Below are 9,000 nucleotides of genomic sequence, written 5' to 3' on the forward strand. Positions count from 1 at the left end.
GCCTTTCATTGCTGAATATTGCAGGCTGGTCACTTGGACTGTTGATAAAGAATCACTGATGTTTGTTTCTGCTCTGCATTGCTTAGGTACAGCCAGGTCTACAGGCCGTGACAGGTCAACTAGTCGTGAGTATAACTTTTCATTTTTAAATTATCGAATCAGCATGCAGGTTACTAACACTTGATATTGACTGACTGATGTTTCTGTTCTGCATTGCTTAGGTTCACCCAGGTCTGTGGGCCGTGACAGGTCAACTAGTCGTGAGTATAGCCTTTCATTGCTGAATATTGCAGGCTGGTCACTAGGACTAATGATAATGAATCACTGATGTTTCTGCTCTGCATTGCTTAGGCACACCCAGGTCTTTGGACTGCGACAGGTCAACTAGTGGTGAGTTAAACTTTTCATTTTTAAATTTTCAAATCAGCATGCAGGTTACTAACAATGTTGATCATGACTGACTGATGTTTCTGTTCTGCATTGCTTAGGTACAGCCAGGTCTGCGGGCCGTGACAGGACAACTAGTCGTGAGTATAGCCTTTCATTGCTGAATATTGCAGGCTGGTCACTTGGACTGTTGATAAAGAATCACTAATGTTTGTTTCTGCTCTGCATTGCTTAGGTACAGCCAGGTCTACAGGCCGTGACAGGTCAACTAGTCGTGAGTATAACTTTTCATTTTTAAATTATCGAAGCAGCATGCAGGTAACTAACAATGTTGATCATGACTGACTGATGTTTCTGTTCTGCATTGCTTAGGTTCACCCAGGTCTGTGGGCCGTGACAGGACAACTAGTCGTGAGTATAGCCTTTCATTGCTGAATATTGCAGGCTGGTCACTAGGACTAATGATAATGAATCACTGATGTTTCTGCTCTGCATTGCTTAGGCACACCCAGGTCTTTGGACTTCGACAGGTCAACTAGTGGTGAGTTAAACTTTTCATTTTTAAATTTTCAAATCAGCATGCAGGTTACTAATTGGTCATGACAAAATGATGTTTCAGTTTTGGGTTCCACAGATTCGTCCAGATCCAGGTCCAGGTCTGTGGGCCGGGACAGTTCAATTAGTTGTAAGTATAGCCAGGCACAGTTGTGTTTTATTGAATATTAAATTAGCATGGGTAATTTGCACTATTGATAATGGCTACATTTGGGTTGCACAGGTTCATCCAGGTCTGTGGGCCGGGACAATTCAAGCAGTCGTGAGTATTGCCAGTTACATTTGGCTTGTCTTATTGAATATCAAATTAGCATGAATAATACTATTCATACTGAATAACTAATGTTGGTGGTTTGGGTTTCTCAGGTGTACCCAGGTCCCAGGCTGTGGAAAGTAGGTCCATAGATGGTGAATGTCATTGGTTGTATCACTTAATGAGGCACATTGTACAAGTGTTCTAAATATATTGATCGCTTCACACACTTTTTTCTTTCCTGCTTAGGTCTTTCACATGAAAAGTCCAGTTATAATAGGGATGTGCCAACCACATTCCCCCTGTCAGAAGCGAGTAAGTACAAGAATATTTTCATGTAACACCCAGACTAATTACTTATGTATTAACATTACATTCTCTTTGTAACTGGTGAATCAGACTTCAGGTTTTCATCTTATTGCTTTGGCATTTATGACATTTAGTCTAGAACCATCTCTTAATAAAATTGTTATTTAATACAACTGATTTGTCAAATACAGGGTTAAAGTTTACCTGTTAAATAGTGTTATGTAACAAATTGAATAGTTACTCATTTTTCTAGGATTGCTAGAGAGCACACTTTTACTGAAATGCCTTGCTGTTACCAGAGAACCATGATTATAGTGAGTAATTATTATTATTTTTCTTAATTTCTCATTATTGCCAGAATTCCAAAAAATAGTGCTGACAAAGCTGGTGACTCTCACTGATGAGGTCAAAAAACTCCAGAGGAGCATGCCTAAATCTAGCATTGAGATCAGAAAGATTAACACCTTGGAAGAGTTCGAGAGGGAGGAGGCTTCTCTTCTGGATAAAAACAAATTTGAAACCTTGGTAAGAAGTTTTCAACCTCTAATGAGCTTACAATCCTATTGATTATCCTTAATAAACATAGACATTATCACATTGTGTTTTTCCACTAGAAATAAACCTTGTTACATTATTACCTTTAATTTGGTACTGTGAAGCTGCTTTGGGGCAATACGTATTGTGAAAAGCGCTATATAAATAAACCTGACTTGACTTGACTTAGTGCTGGGCGGTAAACCAGTTCATACCGAAAGCCGCTGTATATTTTCGTTACGATGTTAATTTTTAATAAACCGCCAAACTGATGTATTCAAGTACACAACGTTCGGAAGTCGGAACGTTGCACTGCGCCACACGACACTGTTTCAGACGGACCCTTTAAAATGTTGCACTTCAGCGATTGCAAGCAGTGGTGAGGGTAAACAAACGGCAGTGTTCTGGTGTTACGGATGTACACGCTGCAAGTTCGGACACTTGGGAGGTCGTGAGATATTGCACACATTCGCATCAATGCAGCCGGTACACGGCACGACTGTCCTGCACAAATTTTATCCCGAGTTGGTGGCAATCACGTGAGCTTTCACGCTAAACACAGAAACAATGTAAAATGACAGAGAACAGTAGCCATTCGGAATCCATTCCTCTCAACATAAACACTTATTAAAAGAGCGAGATTGTATGTGTGATAGTGTATGTAATATTAATGCAAATTGTAACTTCACTAAGTCACTTGTTTTATATTTCCTTTTTAGATTTACTTGAATACTGTGTAATGTACCTGTATTGCAAGTTGTTCTATTTTTTTGTATTGGTTTTTTATAAAAAATAAAAAAGAAGTGAAATTTGAAAAGTTAAAGTTCTGAATTTTGACTACAATTGTCTTTGCATTCTGATTCCTCACTTCATTAGAAGCATGACTGGCTCTTATTTGTAAGCAACAGCATAATTTTCTGGGGCCATGCAAACCTGTTTTACTAGTGTGGAAATATTCTACAATATTCACTAATGACAGTAAAATAGACCATCCTAAATCAATTTACTGCAGTAATTCCTCTCTCAATGAGTAGAAAATGCATTGAACACCTGACTATGCATGAAAATAAAATAAAAAAACGTCATAAACCGGAAAACCGTCATCATAAAAAAAAAAAAAAAAAAAAAAACGTGATATAAATTTTTGGTCAAACCGCCCAGCACTAACTTGACTAATTAGGACTTGACTAATGCCAATAGGGGGCTATGCGGAACACCGAACGTTCTAACCGGAAAACAGGTCTTATTTCCACTTTTCACTTCAGTACAGAACACATCTGCAGTGGTAGGTGATGTCTTAGGTAACTGAAGTTTTGCTTATTATAATAAAATTTGTATAAACTGTAGTGTATTTCTTTTAATTAAAATGTTGGAAGTTTTTGTTTTGCCAAGCTGCAAGTCAGTCAGGGTGATATGCTTCCGAAAGATTATGCGTGCTAATTTTGTTGTAAGGAGACACACCCTGAGTCGCATTTTATGCCAGAAAATATATGCAACAGAGTAATACAGCAGAGATCTTATATATTGATACATTTCAATATCGATCCAGCAAATTCTTTCAGCTTTTTGTATTTACCTGCTGATAAAATGTTTTGGGATTTTTTTTATATTTGAGTTAAAATCTTTCAATTATTTCATGATTATACATATGATTTTTGTATGGTTTACATGTGATGTTTTTTAGGGCAGCAAACAACTGGACCCTGTTCTCATTTTTTACCATTAATATATTTTCATGTGTTTTTTTAATTATAGGTTTGTCAGCTGGCAAGAGTGGGTGGGAAAGATGTGAAGGACTGCACGCACAAAGTGATGGACAGGTATTTATTTACATATTAACTTAACAGACACAGATCCCCAATCTGTTTTCATTTGGTAGTTTGGTTTAGTTGTTGGTTTAAGTAAAGAGCAGGACTGTGCACTAGGGCTTGGCAATATGGATAGTTTTATATCTTGGTGTTTTTTGGCTAAATGGTGCTAAAAGATAAACTGTATATCATATATTTTATGAAAATGGCTAAATTTGTAAGTCAAATCCACCTTAGAGATGACATATGCACTTTTATTTAAACGGATGGTCATTAAAATAAAATGCAGTGGTTTACTTCCCTGTTTTATTCCCTACGTTGAATAAAAAAGCATTATTTCTGGTTTCCAACAACAATAACAGGAGGATTAAGAGAGGGAGAAGGAGAGACAGACAGGGGCTCACGGACAAAAGAGGGCATGAGAGGAAATTCCACCAGATTTCACTCTTTTCGGCCAGATGTCTGTTATCTTTCTTTAAAGGGACACTCCACCCATTTGCATTAAGCTTTGCATTGTTAGAAACCCAGTCATACTATTGAATGGTCGTGCAACACTCTTTCTTTTTCCCCTGAAACGGGAGAAATCCGTTATTTACCTCTTACACTTCCTCCTAAAAATGACGCAAAAATCGTCATTTTGCGTCATTGTAGGAGGAAGTGTAAGAGGTAAATAACGGATTTCTCCCCTAATTTCAAGCTCTGGTGGTAGCTAGCCTTGTAGACGGAAGAGTGATTTCTCTTATAGGCAGATATGCGCTTTCTGGATTAGTGGGAGTGGCTTGCGGAGCTGTGCAATGTGGTGCATTGTGGGAGTTGTTGTCTTTCATACAAATGCGTCCTGAAGTTATTTTTTGTCTTTCCTCGATCACGAAGGCACCAAATTAAAAATTTATTTTACATTTCGACTACATATATGACCCACTTTAAATAAAAAACAATGTTCAAATGGGTGGAATGCCCCTTTAAAATAAATTTAAGCTCTGTCGATTTATGTAAATTGCTCCTCAGATCTCTGCAGGGTAAATCCATACAGCTAGCTAGACTATCTGTCCAATCTGAGTTTTCTGTTGTACGACTAAAACAACTTTTGAACATGTATGTTACACCAAAAGAAATTTCTTCCTAAGGCTAATTTGCAGTGGCACCGTGGCTTTGCCTGGCTCCAATCCCAGAATGCCGCACCGAAAACGCATGCATACTAGAAATAGAACCGACGCTTATTTTTCACGCGATTACATGTTGTTTGAAAGTGTCTAGGTTTTGACATAAAAATGCAATACTTTTATTAAATACTTGAATAAAAGTCAGTACTTCCAAAGTTGTCTTCAAATCAAATCAGTATATTTTTATGTTTAACATGAAGTGTGCTACTGCAGTAAATCAATTGGAAACATGCGTGTGTACAGACAAGGCTAGCAGCGCAGCGTCAGACATGTTTCTGGTGTGCAAAGACATAGAAAATGCAACGCAGCCGCCACACAACAGAAACGCCAGGCTCATGCGACGCAGCCAATTTGTGTAGCCAGCCTAAGGCTGACACTGGCTAATTTATGAATCCCTATGTGCTTCTCAGCTAAGAGGTCTAATGTATGTAGAGATCTGTATGGTTATATTGTATAGTGTCTTTTCAGGCGATTTGATGAAGGTAAAAATAGTGTGGCTGTGTATAATGCCAATGCTCTATCAAAATCACTGTTTTTTTTTTTTTTTTAATTTGAAGACAATTCTGCGTGTGGTGGAATAATTGCATATTATTTTTGTCTTGGATTGGATTAGGCTCTTCACCAACCACCTAATGACACTATTTAATTTGAAGGGGAAGGGCAAAAAAGAGAAAATTGGTCTCGAAGACAAGAAATTGTTTTCAGCAATAAAAGGTAAGAATTTATATTATGGTAATTTTAAAAAAATTTGTGTGGAATGCTTAATATCAGGCTTGATGTAATTTTACTTAATTTGTTATCTATTTCATTTAATTGATTTGTTACTCAAATTTTCATCTAAGCATAATATGTATCTCTGCTGCAAGCTAAACCACAACAGTGGCGTTTGAATTGATTTATTTTACACAGGATTTCTTTGCTTTGATTGTAGATGCTGTCATGAAATGGGATGCAGCTGCCACAGAGGCCCAGATAAAGTCGGCTGCATCGGACCACCTTAAACATGCCCCTGGGAGAGTCGGGGGTGGTGCTTATAAATAAATAAATACACTGTGCTAATAGTACAAAATTTTATAGCACTTTTATTTATTACTTTACTGTTCTGACTTTTAAGTTTTATTATGTTATTGTGTTAATTTATACTTTCTGTTCTCGTTTTAAGTATTAGTGTGTTATTGTTTTAATTTATACTGCTGTTCTGGTTTTAAGTTTTACTAAATATTAGTAATAAAAATATATTTTGAAATTTAGATGATTTCTTGGAGTGATCAGTTTGGTTTACAGGAAAATGGTAAGCAGTTTATTACAATTATATTGATAAGATACAAAAATGCAAGACTAGTATATAAACTAAACAATTATTCAATTGAATATTCAATTTAATCCATATTCTTTCAAATAATTTAGGTCTATGGTCTGTCTGCAGTTTCATGACACGACAACCATTAACAATGAGTAACTGGGTTTTTCTCAGTGAGAACTAACTCACTCAATGCCACTGTTTGAAGCAAACATTTTTTTGAATTTTGATCCTTGCAAATATGTCCAGATAGGATTTCCATGTTAATACGAGTCTTTAACAGTCATCTTTGACATTTCTACAGAAAACGCATCTAATACAACTTTTATTCTGGCTGTCTAAAGATTACATATTTAGCACGTTTTTGACATCTAAATAATGTCCTAAAAAGACATCAAAAAAACTATCTTTCTGGCTCTTGTGAGGACGTCTTATGGATGTCGAAAAACTACGTCCGTGGAACGTCTTTAATTTACGTCTAAACAACGTCCAGAAAAGACGTCAAAAAAACTTTCATTCTGGCTCATGTAAGGACGTCTTCTGGATGTCTAACAACTACGTCTGTACAACGTCTTTAATTTACGTCTAAACAACGTCCAGAAAAGACGTCAAAAAACCTTTCATTCTGGCTCCTGTGAGGACGTCTTCTGGATGTCTAAGAATGACGTCGTTAGCACGTCTTTAATTGACGTCTATACAATGTCCAGAAAAGACGTCTAGTGGATATCTAAAAATGACGTCATTATCACGTCTTTAATTTACGTCTAAACAACGTCCAGAAAAGACGTCAAAAAAACTTTCATTCTGGCTCCTGTGAGGACGTTTTCTGGATGTCTAAGAATGACGTCTTTTAGACGTCTACTAGACTACTTCTTGCTCGCTGGGTATCAACATTTTTCAGCTATTTTTATTATATTTTACTGCTGTTTCTATACATGTAGTTTTTATGTCCCGGTGACCGGAAAGTGCAGTTCTGACTCTATGCCCATTCATTTAGATAGGAGCCTGGTCTTGTTAGTCAGAAATAGCTGCCCGGAGGTGTTGCCGAGTGGCACGACATGCCTAAAAGGACTTTGCGGAAGCTTACCGGGACACCAGGCTACATTGTAGCCCTAGACCTTTAGGGTTCCCCTTTTACTAAGCCTAACTTATCCCCAATGTTTGGAACCTATGCTGTCTTTAATTGCAGCAGATGGAGGGGGCGGAAAATGCCATCAGCAGCCTAAATGAGCTTTAATTACAGCTGATATACAGAAATAGCCAATCTGTCAATCTGCACACTTGCCTCTGTCAGGTGGAGGAAGGGGGGCTAAAGGGGCAAAAAGACGGGATGTAAATAGTGATCCATTAAGTATATCTGCCCACAAGAAGAAAGAAAACAGAAGAAAGGATGGACCCAATCTTACAATGCTTTTAAAATTGTTCCGATGCAGACTGCATGTTTTGGACTGTGGAGCACTGCTGCCCTCTGTAGGTCATGATCAATATCAATGGCCTTAGCAACATGGACCATCTAGAACGGAAGATGATCACTGGACCAGAATTTATTATTATTATTATTATTATTTCAATTATATATTACTTAAATAAATAATTGTATATTTAAATTATTCACTAAATTATTTACTTAACCCATAAAGTGTTGTAAAAAGGTTCCCACTGTCATGGAAAATCTGAAAATATCAGGGAATTAACAAAACGCCATGGAAAAATTTACAGTGACCATATTTTCCTACTGAGCTGAGCTTTAAAAGTTTTAAAATATATATTTAAAAAAATTAATTAAATATTAAAGGTGCAATAGGTGATTGTCTTCAGAAATCTTTTTGTCATACTGGTTGAAAGTCTCTTCACATCCCAATAGCAGCATTAAGTGGTCTAAATGTATTTATCTGTATTTATATATTCTGTGGAAGGCATAGGACAAAGAAATGTTCGTCCAATCAAAACGATCGGTACGACTACTTATATGATATATTTCCCTGAATTTGTAAGTGTTCAAGTGAGGATGAAGACCACAAGTGTGTGTACAGCTTTTCATTACCTGATAAGACACACTTATAGTGTTGTAACAAAAAACACGCAAATGTTTACAGAGTAAAAATTTCTATTTTTAACACTTTGCATTTTAAAATACACTTATAAATGTCTGTTCAGTAGTCCCTATAGGCTAACAAAATATATATACTGACCTTTGCACCAATAAAACGTGTAGCACTTTGTTTTATTACTAAATTATATGTAATATCTGATTATTTAGATATTCCACACTATCTCGAATACCGCTCCAGAGCAGTATTCAAGGCTTAGTGAATCCCATCATGCATCATGTTGTGGAAATAAATCGCGAGACTTTCTGCCAAGATCGCTAGAGGTCATGGACTGAACAGACATTTAGAAGTTGATTTTAAAATGCTAAGTATTTAAAATGACAATTAAAATAAAGCTATGTTAACACTTGCATTTTTACAATACTATAAGTGTGTCCCATCAGGTAATGAAAAGTTAGACACACACTTGTGGTCTTCATCCTCACATGAACACTTGCACCAATACAGGATATACGTCATACAAGTAGTCAAGTAGTCAAGTGCAAAGACCGCAAGTGTGGGTATTTGGACAAGGCAATGATCTCTACACAGTGTTTATTGCTCCCTCCTCCCTAAGCAGGGGAATCCGTTGAAGTTTACT

This window comes from Carassius carassius, chromosome 13 (assembly GCF_963082965.1).
Source record: "Carassius carassius chromosome 13, fCarCar2.1, whole genome shotgun sequence".
Taxonomy (NCBI): domain Eukaryota; kingdom Metazoa; phylum Chordata; class Actinopteri; order Cypriniformes; family Cyprinidae; genus Carassius; species Carassius carassius.